The 18,456-nt window shown below is 43.8% G+C and overlaps 1 protein-coding gene across 2 annotated transcripts in view; it reads left to right on the top strand.

The window, feature by feature from the left end:
- The window catches only part of il1rapl2 (interleukin 1 receptor accessory protein-like 2), a 287,495-nt gene that overhangs the window by 195,618 nt on the left and 73,421 nt on the right, over window positions 1-18,456 (top strand). The gene's annotated exons all lie outside the window — the stretch shown is intronic.

The following is an 18,456-nucleotide window of genomic DNA, read 5'->3' as shown; positions in this document are numbered from 1 at the left end:
CACCTGAGTCGTGCTGCACACCAACTTTTCCCGCCACAGCTCTACGTGTCAGTCAACGGACAGCTACAGTGGAGCACAGGAAGGTCAAGCGCTTTGCTCAACAGCATTGAAAGCGTGTCACCGTGAGTCAATGGCAGGATGAGGAGGAAGAAACAAAAAGGCTTGTTGGGAAAAGTTAGAGCGAGTGTAGAAACAAAAAAAGCAAACAACAGTGAGAGAGAGATAGATCTGGATGGGAGACAGGCGAGGTCATATAGCGGCGAATGTATAATACAGCATGTCAGTGTAACCTTTTGGTGATCGTAATAGCTTTACTGTTGTACATGATCCGGCACAGAGTCATTTGTGTCTTTCTAACAAGGGAGAAGAGACGTGGGAAGCTTTCTGAGAAGGTTGTTTCTACTTCAGCCGGATACATTCATCATTTGGAAGTTTCTCAGTTTTCTTACTTTGGTTAGTTTCTTGCCTCCCTTAATTGATGTCTTTTTGTGTAGTATTGTGTGCGTCAGGCCTACATTTGGTAGGACAGTCTGACCTACATTGATTTACCTCCTCTATTCCTTTTTGAATTTGAATGTCATCCCATTTGTTACCAAACCATCTACCTATTTAATGACTCCTAAAAAATATCTCGAACCGTTAGACACAACTTTGTTTTAATCACACAGTTATTTTTCAATCAACATTAACAGCATGATTTAACCATTTTCATTTCATTCGGTGGTTGATGTAGCATTGCAGATGTGGTTTTAATTGTTCCTGTGCTCATGTTTTACTCCACGTCACCTTAGCCCGTAGTGGCCCAATTTGTCATTTCGGACCGCAAACACACAAAAGGCATTCTAGAGTTCATCAGTACAAACACTAATTTGTATCCATTTCATTCGATTTAAAGACACGGATGAACACAGCTTAAAACAATATTTTTTAAGTGTGATCCGTTGTTTGAACAGTCCATAATGTCATTTCAGCACACCCTCGTCCCAACCAGTTACATACTGACCCTTTGGCTGATCCCTCGGCGTCACGTTTTGACACACGCTGGGTGCAGAGCCCAGTGCATGTTGTAATAATCCTTTGCCTGTGCTAAGGTTACAAAACTACTTATATATATATATCATTATGGGGCTTAAACAAATGATGTAAGCTAAGGAAAAGGTAAGAAATGTATCAATTGGTAAGTAAGTCCTGAACACTAAAAAAAACGTAAAAAACATTAAAGTATCCAAATCTGGTCAGCGGAAACGAACCATGTAACACATTCTTTATCTCACCAAAGGATTCTGGGTTACTCAAGGACTAGTTCACACCAATGTGTGAAATGAATTAATGGAGACCCTTGATTTAAATGATCCCATGGGCTTTTCCTGTAGTGCAGCGCCAGGGACCATCTTTACACTTTTTGCCCCACAAAGGCCCCAAGGAAGTGTTGCTTGTGCGATGTAACACGTCAGCTTCGTGGTGTGTAATGAACTCTGCAGCCGTGGATGTCTTTAATTATCTTTGTGTGCCAGCAGCAGGGGTTTGATGCAAAATCCAAAGATCTTATCTATTTGAAAATGTATCCTTTATTACACACTAACTTGATGTTTGACATCTTCGGGGGTTCTACTGTACATCTTGTGTTGATAATGGAGTTTGGCTCTCTGTAGGTGGTGCTTTTTTCAGGGCCTGAGCCGACTGCAAGTCGGGCGAAAGCCCTATTGAAACTGTAAGAATTATTATTTTTTTTCTACGTTATTATTTCGCCACTTCGAACGCACTTTTGGGGACTTCATCATGTTCAAAAACTCTTGAATTTTTGCACGCGCATCAGAAGTGCGCAAAATTGACGTATGATTGTGGTCCCGCAATTAGAGGAGAAAAAAAAGAACTCTCTAGCGCCCCCCAAAGTGGCCGCAATGTTAATTGTTTTTTTTACTTTTACCGATCGACCTGGAACCTTTTCACACAGGTTCTCTTGGAAGTGCTTTACACAAAAGAAATTATGGTATGCAAATGCGCCTACCGTTTTATGGCCGCCATTTTGAATTTTGTGAAAAACACGTTTTTGCGAACTCCTCCCAGACGCTTGGTCCGATTCTTACGAAATCTTCGGCAAAATGATCGTTGGCTCGATGCGATCAAAAGTTATTGAAAGAATGTTGATATCTCATTTTTCAATAAAGTTATGGACCAATGAAGTTTGTAGGTTTGTGCCCTGAAAGTTCAAAGGCCTATAACTTTTTTTTTTCCAACCCCCATTTTCACCAAATTTTGAGGACATGTTCACAATGAGTCCTAGAACATCCCCAAATTTTCCCAGAATATTTGAACATTAGGGGGCGCTGTAGTGATTCTGTGTATTTTTGGCCATTTCCTTCAATTTTTGCATTTACAAATGAACGAACTCCTCCGAGAGTTTAAATCCGATCCATTTCAAAATCTGACAACTGGTTCCTGACACCCTTGGGGTCAAAAGTTATTAAAATCAAGAGTTTTCATAAAGCTACCTGGGCGTGAGCGTGCGTGCGTGAAGAATTGACTCCATTGCGCCCCCTGGAAGATTTTGACGAAGCCCTGCCGGCACACCGTTTAATCTACAAGTCTGCTGATTTTTTTACCATATGTATTAAAGGGAGACTTAAAAAAGTCTCTGAGGAATTTTCTCTAAGACAAACAGGAAGGCAGTTATAATTTTTTTAGTGTGACTATTCCCTGTATTTTTTGCAGAGAGCCATGAACCCCTTATCGGGGACGTTTTCCTCCCAGATTCTCATGTGGGCCTTTAGCTCTAAGCATGCTCCAACGTTTTTCCCGTGGGGATCTTGAGTTTGAGTCCCGTCCCAAACATCTCTTTTTTTTTTTTCTACTCTTTTTCCCGCGTCTCCGGCTGATCTAACGAACAAAATGAGTCAGTTTACTCTCCTTGCTGAGGTTATTGACTTTGTACACTTTAGAGGACGTTTGTCAAACTCATTTGAGTTTACTGTCGGCTGCGGTGTAGGATCAGCAGGAACGGAACTAACAGCTGACTGAAGGAAAGGCAGACGCGGGGCAGCTTGCAGTACGCAGTCCAGTGGCGGACTGGTCTGGACGGCGCAGCCGTTCGGCAGCGTGTCGCAAGTTTGACATATCTAAACTAGACAAATAACACGAACAGTTCAATATAATTACATTTTTAATTTAATTAATAAATTGACGTATTCTGCCCAGAGCGGAGCCACAGCTCGTAGTCTCGCGTGAGTTTATGCTGTTATCGCGAGAGTTCGCCAGCTCTAACGTAATGTATTTCTGTTCAAAGTAACCGCTATTCATGTTTTGCACTTTGTACATCGCCCCAACATAATTAATTAGACTCCTGATGTGACTTAAATTGTGTTTATTGAACAATGCTTCAAAATATAGTCCCCACAGATCGATTTCTCTGCCCTGACGCAATGTAGGTGAATTTCCTTTTTTTAGGTCACTTTTCGATTATGCAATCACAACTCAGCACGTAGCTCCGTTGGTTAGCCACAGGACTTTCAATATTTTGACCCGGGTTCGCTTCCCGTTAGAGCCATCGTTTTTTTCTTCTTTTTAACTGCGAGTCCGGCCGACCGCCGCCCCACCACAACGTGCAAGGGGGCGAAGGCCCGTTCATCGCTGCTTGCAGCTTTAATTTTCTTCTTCTTCTTTTATGCTTACCACCCAGTTTGTATATTGCATTGTGTGTGTATGGTGCCACAATCTATTGACCTCTTCATGTGAGTCAGCAGACTTTCCCACGGGCAGTATATGAATGGTGGGAAAAGGCTGTGTTTTTTTGACAAGGCTCTGTGAGGACTTGTTTTTTTTCTTTCTCACAGGTTAAAATTTAAAACAATTGTTATTTGGCAGTGTTTATTATTCAAAAAATAAGTCTCACTCTGATAAACTTTAATTAGTATATTTAATCAGAGTATAATTAATCACTAGTCATCACATTGCTCTTCAAAAACACCCAGTGTTATTCAGTTGACGAATGCAGACCATGTTTTGGCGGTGACGGCTCTCTTCCTCTCTCTCTGTCCACATTTCCCTATTCACCAGTACCTGTTACACGACTAGGAACGTTTATAAAAGAGCTAGTTTTTATCAAGATGTTTTTGGAGATGGAAAAAAATATTAATGGGACCTCCTAAATATTCAAACAAATGCTTATCTGTCAATTTTGGGAATTTGTTTGAATGCATTTTCAGTGTCATTTCTCTAAAGTTCTCTAAAATGATTGTGTTACATGCATTGTAACACAACAGGCTAATATCAATGTTAAATTTTGTACGTTTTAATATGCTGTAAATGAGACAGGAAGTAGCTGGTTATATTATCAGTTTGCAGAAGGGGGTACCTTCTGCTCTGGTGTGCCATCCAACATCCAAAAAGCAGCTTACACATAACGTCTCTCTTTCTCTCTCTCATTGCCTGATGGCATGATGACTTGTGTCAGTAGAGATTCTAAATAACCACATGAGGGGTCAAATGAGGAAAGCTGTGAGGGGAAACAGGACCTATGATTCCGACAGCCTTTAAGATCATTCCGTCAGCAGTGCTCAGTGCGCTTTGTTATTTGGTGGCTCAGGTGCCAAAAAAATATTATATATTAATATATTAATATTTTATATTATATTGTACTGAGTATCACCCACAGATTCATACATATATATATATATATATATATATATTTATATATTACAGATTAAAAAAAAATACTTTTAGTATACAAAAAACTACTCAATTACAGAATCGCAGGTAAATGTAATTCGTTACTTTCTACCTCTGGTAGGAGATGTCACGGTTTGGTTTCATGTCCTGTTTTATTTTGTAGTGTAATATTTCTCATGTCCCCGGGGTAACTTGTGGTTTTTGATTTTAAAGTCTTTTCTTTTTTTAAACTCCGCTTCTGAGTACTCCCTCGTTGCCCTCACACCGTTGTGACAGAATGACGCCACCCATGGACTCAGCCCAGTGGCTCCAAGGCCCACGCCCACGCCCCCGACCTCGGCTCCAAGGCCCCGCCCCTGACTCCAAGGCTCACGCCCCCGACCCCGGCTCCAAGGCCCACGCCCACGCCCCCGACCTCGGCTCCAAGGCCCCGCCCCCGCCCCCGCTCCAAGGCTCAAGCCCCCGACCCCGGCTCCAAGGCTCACGCCCCCGGCTCCAAGGCCCCGCCCCTGACTCCAAGGCTCACGCCCCCGACCCCGGCTCCAAGGCTCACGCCCCCGGCCCCGGCTCCAAGGCCCCGCCCCCGACCCCGGCTCCAAGGCTCACGCCCCCGACCCCGCTCCAAGGCTCACGCCCCCGACCCCGGCTCCAAGGCTCACGCCCCCGGCTCCAAGGCCCCGCCCCCGACCCCGCTCCAAGGCTCACGCCCCCGACCCCGGCTCCAAGGCTCACGCCCCCGGCCCCGGCTCCAAGGCCCCGCCCCCGACCCCAAGGCTCACGCCCCCGACCCCGCTCCAAGGCTCAAGCCCCCGACCCCGGCTCCAAGGCTCACGCCCCCGGCCCCGGCTCCAAGGCCCCGCCCCCGACCCCGGCTCCAAGGCTCAAGCCCCCGACCCCGGCTCCAAGGCTCACGCCTCCGACCCCGCTCCAAGGCTCACGCCCCTGACCCCGCTCCGAGACTCACGCCCCCGACCCCGGCTCCAAGGCTCACGCCCCCGACCCTGCTCCAAGGCCCACGCCCCCGACCCCGCTCCAAGGCCCACGCCTCCGACCCCGCTCCAAGGCCCACGCCCCCGACCCCGCTCCGAGACTCACGCCCCCAATGCCAATCCCGGCTCCAGTCCCAGCTCCACAATTCACGCCTTTGACACCGATCCTGGCATCTGTCCCGGCTCGACGACACCTGATCGTGCCCCATCCCGTCCCCTGGTCCTCTTCCTCCCGCCTCATGTTTGCAAGCGTTGAGGGGGGGGGGGGGGGGTGCCTGACCGCCTGCCTGTTTCCGCCTGCCCCTTAGGGCCATCTGGAATTCGGCCCTTTTAACTGTTACATTATTGAACAATAAAGTACTGCCTCTCGTACCTTATTGCTTTAATATACAGTGCCTTGCAAATATTCACCCCCATGGACCTTTTCCCATTTTGTAATTTTACAAACTGGAATTCAGATGGGGGCATATTATGAGAATTCCACTTTGATAGTGCTCCCTGTGAAAAGCATTTTTAAAAATCTTGCCAAAGGTTCTCAATTTTAAAACATGAACATGCTTTAATCTAAACCATTTCATTGTAGCTAGAGCTGTATGTTTAGGGTCATTGTCCTGATGGAAGATGTCCCCCAGTCTCAAGTCCTTGGCAGACTGACTAGTTTCCCTGTACCTGCTGAAGAGAAGCATCCCCACGGCATGATGTTACCACCATGTTTCCCTGTTGGGATGCTGTGCTCAGGGTTGTGAGCACTGTTGGGTTTCCTTCACACGTAGCAATTTGCATCAAGGCCAAACACTTCCATTTTGGTCTCATCTGACCAGAGCACCTTCTCCCACATGGCTTGTGGCAAATTCCAAACAGGATTTCTTATGGTTTACTTTCGACAGCAGCTTTCTTCTTTCGAGTCTTCCATAAAGGCCAGATTTGTGGAGAACACAAAGGGTTAGATATCGAAAACCTTTGTAGAGTTGGCGGTCCATCACTGCTACAATGGGTCCATGTCGTCCTCCCTCTTGGTGTTGTTGCCAAATATAAAACTGAGCATTACATCTGGTCTCCATAATAACACCTGTCTTTTATTGAATGTGTTTTTGTGGGTACTCCCTTCGTGAAACAAAATGAAATTATTAATTGTGTGTGTGTGTGTAGGTGTGTGTGTCATCTGTGTTGATTATTTGTCACTTCTCAGCACTTATTGATCTGTACTCCTCATATTCGAGAGGCAGAGAGAGAACAACAAGAGTGAGGGCCAACAAGAAGACATTAATGAGAGACAGAGAGAGAGAGAAAGGGAGCGAGAGGAAGAAAGTGGTTGTTCTGCCACCTGCACTCATCCATATCTAGTTTTCCATCGTTATCCTTGGCACAGACACTGAGAATTTTTGACATCTATTCAATAAACTGTCAGCGCGATCAACATCAATATGTTAGGACTTTGACGAGCGACTCAACCAACACAGCAGAGCCGGAGCCAGCTGTTTATCCAATCGCTTTGTTTACTCATTTATTTTTGTTAGTGAAGCATCATTTCCACCTTATTTTTTTTCTGGAGGAATACTTAACTGTCTTCATCATTGTCCTTAACTGTAGTAGTTGGCATTGCTCATGCGCTGCGACATGAATTCAAACCTGCATGGCTCAAGTCATAACTTGATGTTTGGTCAAACAGCACTGTGGTTGACCTTGATGTCAACTTCAAAGTAAATAAATGTGAATAAATGAATGTTTGTTCACCTCAAATGAGCAGAAGGCCATCTTTGCTAAAGAGTTTGGAAAGTCAACTTTACCTGGCTAACCAGGTTGAGCAGAGGCTGATGAGCTCAGTGCGATCCTCACGCCGTGCTTCTGCGTCAGCCTGCTGAAATCCATGGTGGCAAGCACGCACACACAGGATGCCGCCACACAACCACAATACCACCGCAACACAACTAAGACACGACAAACTCTACCCACAACTTTCACTCAAATGCAAACATTGAAGGGAGGTTTAAAAACTAGTTCCTTTCCAGGCACACAACACACTATATCCCCGTAGCACCATTTTCATTCAAATCTTTCACGTTATCCATGGTATTAAAAAAACTAAAATCAACCCAGATTCTAGCTCTCATTTGTGCAATGAAAAAATTAAGGGCTTCCTGCCCTACCCTTCTACTTCTACTTTTTTCTACTTGTGTAGATTGACAGTTTTGCCTCTCCAACTAAATGGTTCATTAGCTTCCTTTTGGAGGCGTTCGTTTTTTGGAGCTGACTCCTAAAATAAAGGTGGCTCTTTACCAGGTCTCACCGAACCCTTTAAAAACATTTGGCAATGTGTTAAAAGGTTAAAAAAGTTTGAGGGTTACATTATTGGACGATAAAGTACTGCCTCTCGTACCTTATTGCTTTAATATACAGTGCCTTGCAAATATTCACACCCTTTAAAAACATTAGGTAATTTGTTAAAAAGGTTAGATAGCCTCTTCCTCCTCAAAGAATGGACAACTTTTAGAAAATGTGGGATTAATAACAGAAATAAAAGCATTATCGGCAATAGCACGTGTAGAATCCTCCAATGAAGATTTCCATTTCTCTTTTTTATGGGAGGTTTGTATGAAACCCTCCACACTGGTTTCACTCATGTCCAAGTTCAGATTCTGCCTGCACACAGTGTCAGCTATTTGGTCCTCTAGATTGTTTTCCCCTTCACCATGTGGAAGTCCAAGGGTTTGCGATCTGTTTCTTCGAATAGTGGTCCTAAGGCCCCTTCCAGGTCCTGGATGTCCAATCTGGCTCCAAACACAAGTGGTTCCTGAAGCAGCCAGTGTAGGGAGCATGTGGGTCCTAGTCTCTCCCATTAAAACAGTTCCATGCTTTAAGAAGTGACTGATAAAACAGCCATAATCCCAATCCCAATCCCAATTTACAAAGGTTAAAATCCATTAGAAAAAGTGCAGTGTCCAGTTCCAGACCAGCTGCCTTTCTTAAAATGGAGTCTGTCACCCCTTTTCCACACCACTTTCATCTGACCTGTGAGATACCTTTGTAAAAATTCTGAAAGTGGTCACTCTGCTTTCAATATCCACAAGCCCCTGCCCTCCTTCCTCTTTGGAATCGGGAATCAGGAAACGTTTATTGCCATCATATGTTAGACATACATGAAATTTGACTAACGAGCCGGCACGTTTTCCTCTCCTCCGGCGTCTCACAGCGTGAGTTAAGGTGAGCGCACTTTGACTAGAATGTCCAGTAATTTCACAGATGAGAGAAGAAAAGTTGGAAATAAGTTAATCCACGGATGTTCAAGAGCTCATCTCTGGTGAAAGAGCTCCGGGAATCGCAACAGGAAACACAATTCACGACGAAAACTACAAAAAACAAAGAGCACCTAAACACAGAGGCAGCCATCTGCGGCGCCATCAAAAGGTAGATTGGGGGTTAAAAGAGCACGCTCTGCGGGATCCAGTGCAGCCTGTCGCGGAATGCAGGCCAGGTCATGCCACAGAGCTGAGGCCACCAGATTGTTTATTACCTCCTAGTCCTGCCTCTATACGACATCTGTGACTTCAGCCACTTCCACTTAGCCAATCTTCCCTTCATTTTCTCCACAACCCCCTGCCAGTTCTTCTTTACAATACATTCATTCCCCACATACACGCCACATTCCAGTCAACTCCACCGGTAGGCTGGGCACACCCTCCTTCCAGTTCCCTACTGCCAGTGCGTCGCTTTTCCCCCAGTTAACCTTTGTGCCTAACAATTGTGGTCAGTGCGCTGACCTTCTTCTGGTTTCTAACAAAGATGACAACGTCGTCAGCGTAAGTTGATAAAATAAAACCTTTATGAAAACCCTTTAAAACTTGATCTCCAATGCTTAGATTTGCTTAGATTTTACACAATGGTTCAATGGCCAGTACATACAGCAATCCTGAGAGAGAGCCGCCCTCTCTCACCCCTCTATGCACTCCGGAATGGAACGTAAAGACCCCCGTTCATTTTCAGAACACTCTCAATGTCTTGGTACATCACCTTAATCATAGCTATGAGACCTGGGCTGAGGCCAAAACTCTCTAGGGTCTTCCAGATGTAAAGGTGCTCAACCCGGTCAAAAGCCTTCCTGGTCTAACGAAATGAGACCAGTTCTAATGCCCAAAGAACCAGAGATATCCAAAATATCACGAATTAAGGACACATTGTCCACTATACTCCTACCAGGCACGCAGTAGATTTGGTCTTTGTAGACGACCTGGCTCATCACCTCTCTCAACCAGTTGGCCAGTGCCTTGGACAGGATTTTATAATCGGAGCACAGAAGGGAAACCGGACACCATTTCTTCATTTCCTGCAGGTCTCCTTTTTTCGGTAGAAGAGTAATCACTGCCCTTCTGCAACTGAGCGGTAGCATCATGTCTTAAAACTCCCGTTAAACAAGGTTAAAAGATCCTCCCCCATCCCTCTCCAGATCTCTTTGCATCCATTAACGCTGCATCCATGAACCGGGATTTGACCCGCACCCCCTGAGCCTTGGTGCCCACAAGGTCTGCAAGGGCAGATTTTTTTTAATTTGAGATCTTTCATATGATCTTGATTTCCAGTGGATTCTGCCAGGTTCTGCAGTTCCACAATTTCAGTCTCCAGATCTCTCATAGATCTGGTGATATCCCGTGTGACATTTAGAGTGTACTGCTGACAGAGCTGTTTTATCTCGACTTTCCCCCGATCCCACCACTGTTTTAAAGATGTAAAACCATGCGTTGTTTCTTTAAAACTGTTCCAAAAAAAACTAAAAACTACCTTAAAATGTGCATCTTCTAAGATAGATGCATTAAAATGCCAGTATGCGCTTTTTGACCTCACGATTGGGATAAAAATGTTGCACAGAGCCAGAGCGTGGTTAGTGAACCAAACAGGCAGTATGGTGCACTTTTTAAATATGTTGAAGTGATGTTCAAAACAATAAAACATATCCAGTCTGGCGAAGGACATTTAATTCCCTCCGGAATGTGCGGAGTGTAACGTCGTCTCCGTTTCCCCTCCTCCAGACATCGACCATCTCATGTTCCTTTACCAGTTGCCTCAGTGCTCTTTGTGAAGGCCCGTGAGGATGTTTTGCCTCATCCTCCATACAGTTAAAATCCCCTCCTAGAAATAAGAATACACATTTGCATACACATTTAGACTAAATTGAAGCGTTCAAGTTTTGCCCTCCAACACCTGCTCCACTTCCCCACTAGTCTTCCAGTCGGTCTCATTGGTCGAGTCACTATGGGTTTCTTGTAAAACATTATATCAACAGCTTTCATTTTCATTAGGTGGTTGAGTAGGGACCTTTTTACAGAGTCTCTGGCTTCATTTATGTTTAGTGTGCATATGTTTAACAGACTCATAGTTAAATAAGTTAAAACTAACAAAAAAACATTCTCTTTGACTTGAAGAGGATCTGTGCGATCTATACTATCTTTTTTACCCTGAAGCCTCCTTTGCTTTTGCTGCTCAAATGTGTTTTTAAGATCTCACCAGAGAAGTAGTATCCTAGCTCAACTCCCCTTTCACCTTTTGTCCTCTGTAAAAAAGCTTTAATTCTACCCACACTGTACTCTTTGGTGTTCTTACGGCTGCAAGGCCTTGCGCCGACCTTATTGTCAGCAAACGAGTCCTCCTCCATACTGGACTCACCCTCAGTGTCTTTCAGGCTTGGGTTTTTCTTGGTGCCATCTCGCTCAGCAGATTTCTTTTGAGGACACGCGCTGCTCTCCCTCTCTACCACAACTAAAACATTTCATGTTGTCAGAAGATGCAAAAATGACATAGTCGAACTCTTCCACTTGCAGTTTGAACACTAGGTTTATCTCTTCGTTCCTGTTATTTAGTATAATGTAAAGCTACCTCCTATGGGACACCACATGCTTTAATAGTGGAGACTTGCACCCTAAAGACATTTTTTTTACTTGAGACATTATTTTCCTATGCCTAGATAGCAGAGGTGGGAACAAGTCACTGTTAGGCAAGTCACAAGCAGATCTCAAGTCATTGCCCTCGAGTCCCGAGTCAAGTCGAGTCAAAGACGAAGCAAGTCCCAAGTCGAGTCACAAGTCAAAGCCAACAAGTCTCAAGTCGAGTCACAAGTCCTACCATTTTAGTTTCGAGTCATTTCGAGTCCTTTTATTATAGTGGGGACGGGGAACCCTGGGTGATGGTGCGCTGCCTCACAGACCTAGACTACGAAGGGAAGGGTAATGGTGGATCGACTGTGACTGTGTTATAGTACTGTAACGCTCACCCCAATGCTGCAGCGTAAATAAGGAGGCGATGACTGGCTTGCAACTCCACTGCATTTATTTATATAAAACAACTCAACTTCGGTCACTGTTGGCCGTCACCACGCCGAACGAACACTTCCACATACACGGCCCCCCAAAACTCGGGTTGTCTCGCGTAACTACAGCTGGTAACAGAGCATAACGTGAACACATGCAACATCTGCATAACTGATTAACTAATAACATTAACTCAGCTCATTACACTACTTTAAAACGGACGTTGACATAATGTTGGCGAGGATTTCCATCGGAGTCTGAATCCGGGTTCAAAAATCTCGATTTTTGTAACCATGAACGAGCTGTCTCGTTAATACGGTAAAATGGACTGCAGTGATTGGATGTCGTGCAGGCAGCGCGCGCTCTCTGCATACAGGCGGCGCACATTTTTTTGACAGATGCAGATAAACAGAGCGGCGCGGTGGTGTGAAAATGTTTTCCCCCAGTTTTCATGGGAAGTAGCAAGTCTTCTCGAGTCAAAAGGCTCGAGTCCAAGTCAAGTCACGAGTCATCGGTGTTCAAGTCCAAGTCGAGTTGCAAGTCTTTGTACGTTTTGTCGAGTCGAGTCTCAAGTCATCAAATTCATGACTCGAGTCTGACTGGAGTCCAAGTCACATGACTCGAGTCCACACCTCTGCTAGATAGCTCTCTTACTATTATCTTGTCCTTAATTAAGGGTGCGATGTTAGCCACTCTGACCTTAACTGCCGGTGTGCAGGAAGGACGGGTACATATGTGTCAAAGACCACAATCCCTTTTTCCACCACCGTGTTTGCTTTATTTATGTTATCTAAGAAAATGACTGAATTGTTCATTCTAGCAGCGGATTTCACGCTGCCAGGCTGCAGTGAACACGCGAAACACGGCGCAATCTTGTTTCCTGGTTTGCTTGTGCAGATCCATGCTGGCGCTTAGTGCGCCAAGCAGCACACACTGCCCGACTGCACCAAAGACAGAAAAAAAACTCTAAAGATGCACACAAAGCCCTGTGAACCCCCACACACCACACCACACTCTCATACACCCCACAATCCAGAAACCAGATCAAAAAGATCGCTAGTACCGCTCTCACAACCGCGCTCCGTACTCTCAGCACTGTGACTGCTGTAAAGCATAAATCAGATAAGAGTCTGTAACAACTGTATGACAACCACACCAAAGGCACAAAAAAAGGTAAAAGTTGAGAAATATGTTCCTATCTCATCAAAGGGTGCTTCGAAGAGTTTGGGCACCATTGTTTTTATGTGACCAAGTAATTATGGAGGGCAATTGTAAGACTTGTTTGATTAGGATTACAATGACTTGATTGCGTATTAAAGCAACAACACGCATAATCTACTAACTTAGAATGGTCAATTAATTTTGTACTGAAGGAACTCTAACTCATAGGTGCCAATTTGAACAGCTTTAATACATTTGGCCCGAAAAAGTTTTTTTCTGCACCCAATCTATTTATATTTCATTTGGAGCCATAAATCTTTGAGCAGGTGTTGCGGTTCACAAAAAGCTGGAATCGCGAGAAGCTATAGCCCAATTATAGTCTAATGCTCACCAAAGACATTTATTCAGCGTTGTTGGAGGTATTTTATCATTTTAACTTAGAGATTTCAGACATAACACTGCTGAATGCGTCCAATCCCACTGTTGCATTGTATCTATTTATATATAAAGCATGGAATCTATGTCCATCTGTTGTCGTGGTGTTTGTTCACATTGGAGACAGCTGATCTGATACCTGGGTACCCAAGGAGTGTCCTTTGAGCGCCGTTCACTACACTTCTGCTTGATCATGAAAATAACCAGCTGACGCAATCCGAACACTGGGTAACGTTACACCAAGACTTTTCTTTCCTTCCCTGGAGCAACAGAGCATGGACAGCGGCACTACTTAATAGTTATGGTGGTTAAGTCAAAGCAAGCGACTCGTCTGCCTCCTTGGCGATGAATACCTCATCCAAATGTGTTTCGCCAATGTTGCAGCCAGTACTTGGGTGTGAGTAAATGTAAGACTTGATACTTATTTACAACCCCAAAAGCTGCTTCCAGCCAATACATCCCCAATAAATCCACGCTCTGCTCCATGACCAACGTGATTATGTCAAATGCAAGCAATTAATATGGCTTGCCGTTGGCTCAGTGTATTTCCTTTGAACCACAGTGTATTCCTCAGGTGTTTCTGACTGGGATTAGCAGTGACTTGCGTGTGTGATGCCACTATGCCGTGGCGGGTGTATTTCTGAAGACGCTGTGTTGAGTTAGTGAGAAGTTGTTTGTAAGAGCGGTTCTCCAGAAAGCTGCATCAGCAACGCCACAGGCCAGATTGTAGTTCCATACTCATCAGTGTTCTGTGGACAATAACGCACAATTAAAATATCTGACTTAATTAATAGGCCACTACATCAGTTATTCTGCTTGATGCAGCGCTCCTACACAAACTGATCATAAATTGGAATGCCCCTTGTATTTCCAGATAGACACCCTAACCCCATTCATTCAGCATAGGCCACGGCATCCGAGTGTTTAGACAGGCTGGTAGATGCCAGATGGTCACACATCTAAGTGACAAGAGATGTATTGGTTAATTAGAGTAACGGACACATTTACAAAACAAGCCTTGAGAGAATGGCGTTGAATGCAGTTGTAATCAAACACACCAAAGAGCGCACACACTGTATGTGACATCTGACATTTGTATAAGTGGCCTTTTTAAGACTGTGTGTGAATATATAAAGTGGCATGTGTGTTTAAGAGCGTGCTAGATTCGGAGTAGTAAAATGCTGCATTAATAAGTGTCAGTGTAAAGTGCTGGCAGAGGATTTGTATTATTCACTCTGAATGAGAAAACCGTCTTTAAAGGTTACAGTCACACAGGGTAAGTCATATCACTTTTATTTAACATTTCCAGATACATTAATTATTTTTTAAATAGCTGTGGTGGACACAACATCATTTTTATTTATTTTAAATTTTTATAAAACGTAATCACGATGACAAATTGATAAGGTCAATAAAAAAATCTGTTAATTCAGCTTAAGTCATTAAACCATGCCACTTATTTTTCCAAAGGGTTACTTTTTAGGTTGATTTGGGTACCAAATACTATTAAAAAATACAAAACCAAAAATACCATCCATTACCCATGTCCAGTCCCAGATCCAGTCCCAGTCCAAATCCCAGTCCTCAACCCAGAAACAGACCGAGGCAGGCCCATACCCATGTTCAGACCCAGGCCCGGTCCAAGGCCCAGGTCCAGTTTCAGACAGTAGTAAACAGTAGTAGTAAAGACCATGACTATTGCGTCATGTCATTCTTTTTGTTTTGTGAGCTTCCCCTTTTGGGTAAAAAACAGTTAAATGCTTCGCTCTCTCACCTTGCGCCCTTTGTGCTTCTGCTCCTCCAACCTCCCATATTTTCTTTGCTCTCTTGCCCTTCCTTATTTTTGATCATCTTCATTTCCTCGCCTATCCGCATCACTCTCCTTTTTCTCCCTCCCTCTGTCCTTCATCTCATCCATCTCTTGCTGAGAGGCTGTGTCAGGGCAGATAGATGTTGGACAGATGTTATGCAGAAGTCTCGCTCTGGGTGGCATAACTAAATTAGAGCGTGTGCATTTGCCTCTCTGTGTGTCGCCTTGGGTGGCTGCAACTAAATAAGAGATAGAGAAAAAGCGAAGCCTCAAGTTGTTTCCAAAACATGCCCTCTGCCAGCCACAGTGCTGTGTTATTCAGAGTCGGTTTTCTGGATTGTTTCTGCTCCTATGCAGAGCCATGAGTGTGTCTGTATGCCTCCATGATGCTCCATAAGGTGAACAAGCATGTTTGATCCAGTCTCATCCAGGACTTGTAGCTATATCGAAGACAAATGACGTATTTTGTAGAGAGCACAAAAAATCCTTTCACGGGTTAACCAGGTCATCGAGGAACGAGGCAGAGTAAAGACCACAAAAGTCCCCACTGGGCTGAGACGTGTCCCATGGGTCCCACACACACACACACACACACAAACACACACACACCTATACGGGCAAAGGTGGTTTGTCAGGACATTTTCCCCGTACTTGCTCAAACCATGGTTTATGAGGACACACCTTTCCCTTTGTCCCAGAGAGTGCTAAGAACTATCAAAAAGGTCCTCATGATGTAGGAAACAAAGCCTACTGTTCAGAATTAATTTCTGGTGAAAGAGTCAGGAGATCTTAAGACTTGACATTCTACAGGACTGTGGGGACGGGGCGGGATGGGGGCGGATTCTATCATGATGGCGACTTATAAAGACCACCCTTATTTATGAGGACATTACCGGTACACATACACAAACGTGACCAGACCCTTGGTTATGAGGACCATCGTGGTTTAACAGGACGTTACCAGTACACATACACCAACATGACCAGACCCTTGGTTATGAGGACCATCGTGGTTTAACAGGACGTTACCAGTACACATACACCGACATGACCAGACCCTTGGTTATGAGGACCATCGTGGTTTAACAGGACGTTACCAGTACACATACACCGACATGACCAGACCCTTGGTTATGAGGACCATCCTGGTTTAACAGGACATTACCAGTACACATACACCGACATGACCAGACCCTTGGTTATGAAGACCATCCTGGTTTAACAGGACATTACCAGTACACATACACCGACATGACCAGACCTTTCGTTATGAGGACCATCCTGGTTTAACAGGACATTACCAGTACACATACACCGACCAGACCCTTGGTTATGAGGACCATTCTGGTTTAACAGGACATTACCAGTACACATACACCGACCAGACCCTTGGTTATGAGGACCATCCTGGTTTAACAGGACATTACCAGTACACATACATCAACATGACCAGACCCTTGGTTATGAGGACCATCCTGGGGATGGATGGCTATATACAAATACGTGTGTTTATCAGGGCCCCTCCCCACCACAAAATTAGACGGCTTTTATGTGAAAATACATTTATTGTAATGTATACCATTATCAAACATTAAATATTGGCAATATATATATATCTGCTTAAGTATTGCGTCAAAAGACACAGTAACAAGTGCAGTAAACTATACTGCTTCAAAAGACGCAGTCACAATTGCAGTACATTTTACTGAAAAGGGAACTGTACATTTTTCTCAAAAGTTGTACTGTAACAGGTGCTTTAAAGAGGTTTCTTGGACATATTCTCTCAAACTAAATTTCCCTTTGTGGACATGCGTCCCCTGTTCCTTACAAAGTCTCTAGCAGTGCTCTCACTCCATTTTTTGGCCAAGTGTCCCTTCAAAATGTGGGCCTTGGAGTGTTTCATCACCGCAGACACTTCCATTTTTCTCCATGACTTATTTACATATCTTCATATAACACATTTTCCTCGTTCATATTATTATAAAGACAATTATACATAGGTAAGATTTTCATGTATATCGGCATTTTGAAAAAACAGCAGAGAAAATGCGTTTTGGAAATACATTAGTTGGACAAAGCTTTATGTTGCGATTTTTGTGTGAAGCCGGAGCTGTTCATAAAAATGGCAAGACATGTGGAAAGATTCAGCCCAACCAAAACATTAGATTTTACCACACTGGCTCTAACTTATCATTAAGAGGCAAAAATTGTGGTGAACAATGTGGCTTTTTCATTCTTCTATTTCAAATTTTCCTAAACACTACAGTAAATGCATTTACGAAGAGTTTTTTTTGGTGTCCGCTTAAGTAGAAACCGTATCGCTGTAGTACTACATTCAACAGTTACTTGGTATTTTTTTTTTGCAAACCCTCAAAAAATAATAAAATAAATTAAATCTGATTAAATGTTGTGCGGCAGGGCCGATACTGCACATTTGTAACTGCGACCCTGAGGGACAAGTAGTAAGGGATGAGTCCTACCTTTGGAGCTGGTGACCTCACCTCTGGTTTCCAGGTGAATTGTCTTTCCTAGAGAAAATAAGTAAAGCTTTAATAACCTGTACAGATGTATTTAACCTGAATTTACAGCAGAGTAGTAATCGGGTGAACGAGTAGTAGCGGTAACCAAAAGGAACAACAGCGCTGCATGTTGTTTACGAATTGATATAAATAAATAAAAACACCTCGGTCAGAAGTGAGGGAACCGTCAAGCATTCCACACATTCTCTGTCATTACCTTACTTGATGACTCACACTGATCAATCGCGATCGAACCTATTGGGCACCCCTGATTTACAGAATATAGAATAAACAAGGTATCTGAACTGGAGCCTGTATTTCACTGTATATACTTCTATTCGAATCCTATTTCACTAAATATACTATATACACACACACATATACTCTGTATATAATTGTATTATGTGCATTTTTTCTTTATTTAAATATGTTCTTCTCTCTTTTCGTGTTTTGCATATTTCATTCCTTATGGAATACTTTTATATTATGTTTACTATGTAACCTTACCTACGGTTACACACAAATCTCCCCTCAGGAGTTCTCAGGTGACCAGTTTTAGCTTATTGATTGGTCCATTTAAC

Source organism: Pungitius pungitius, chromosome 2 (assembly GCF_949316345.1).
Source record: "Pungitius pungitius chromosome 2, fPunPun2.1, whole genome shotgun sequence".
NCBI lineage: Eukaryota > Metazoa > Chordata > Actinopteri > Perciformes > Gasterosteidae > Pungitius > Pungitius pungitius.
Note: the sequence above shows the minus strand (reverse complement) of the source record. Positions and strands in the feature narration are given on the sequence as shown.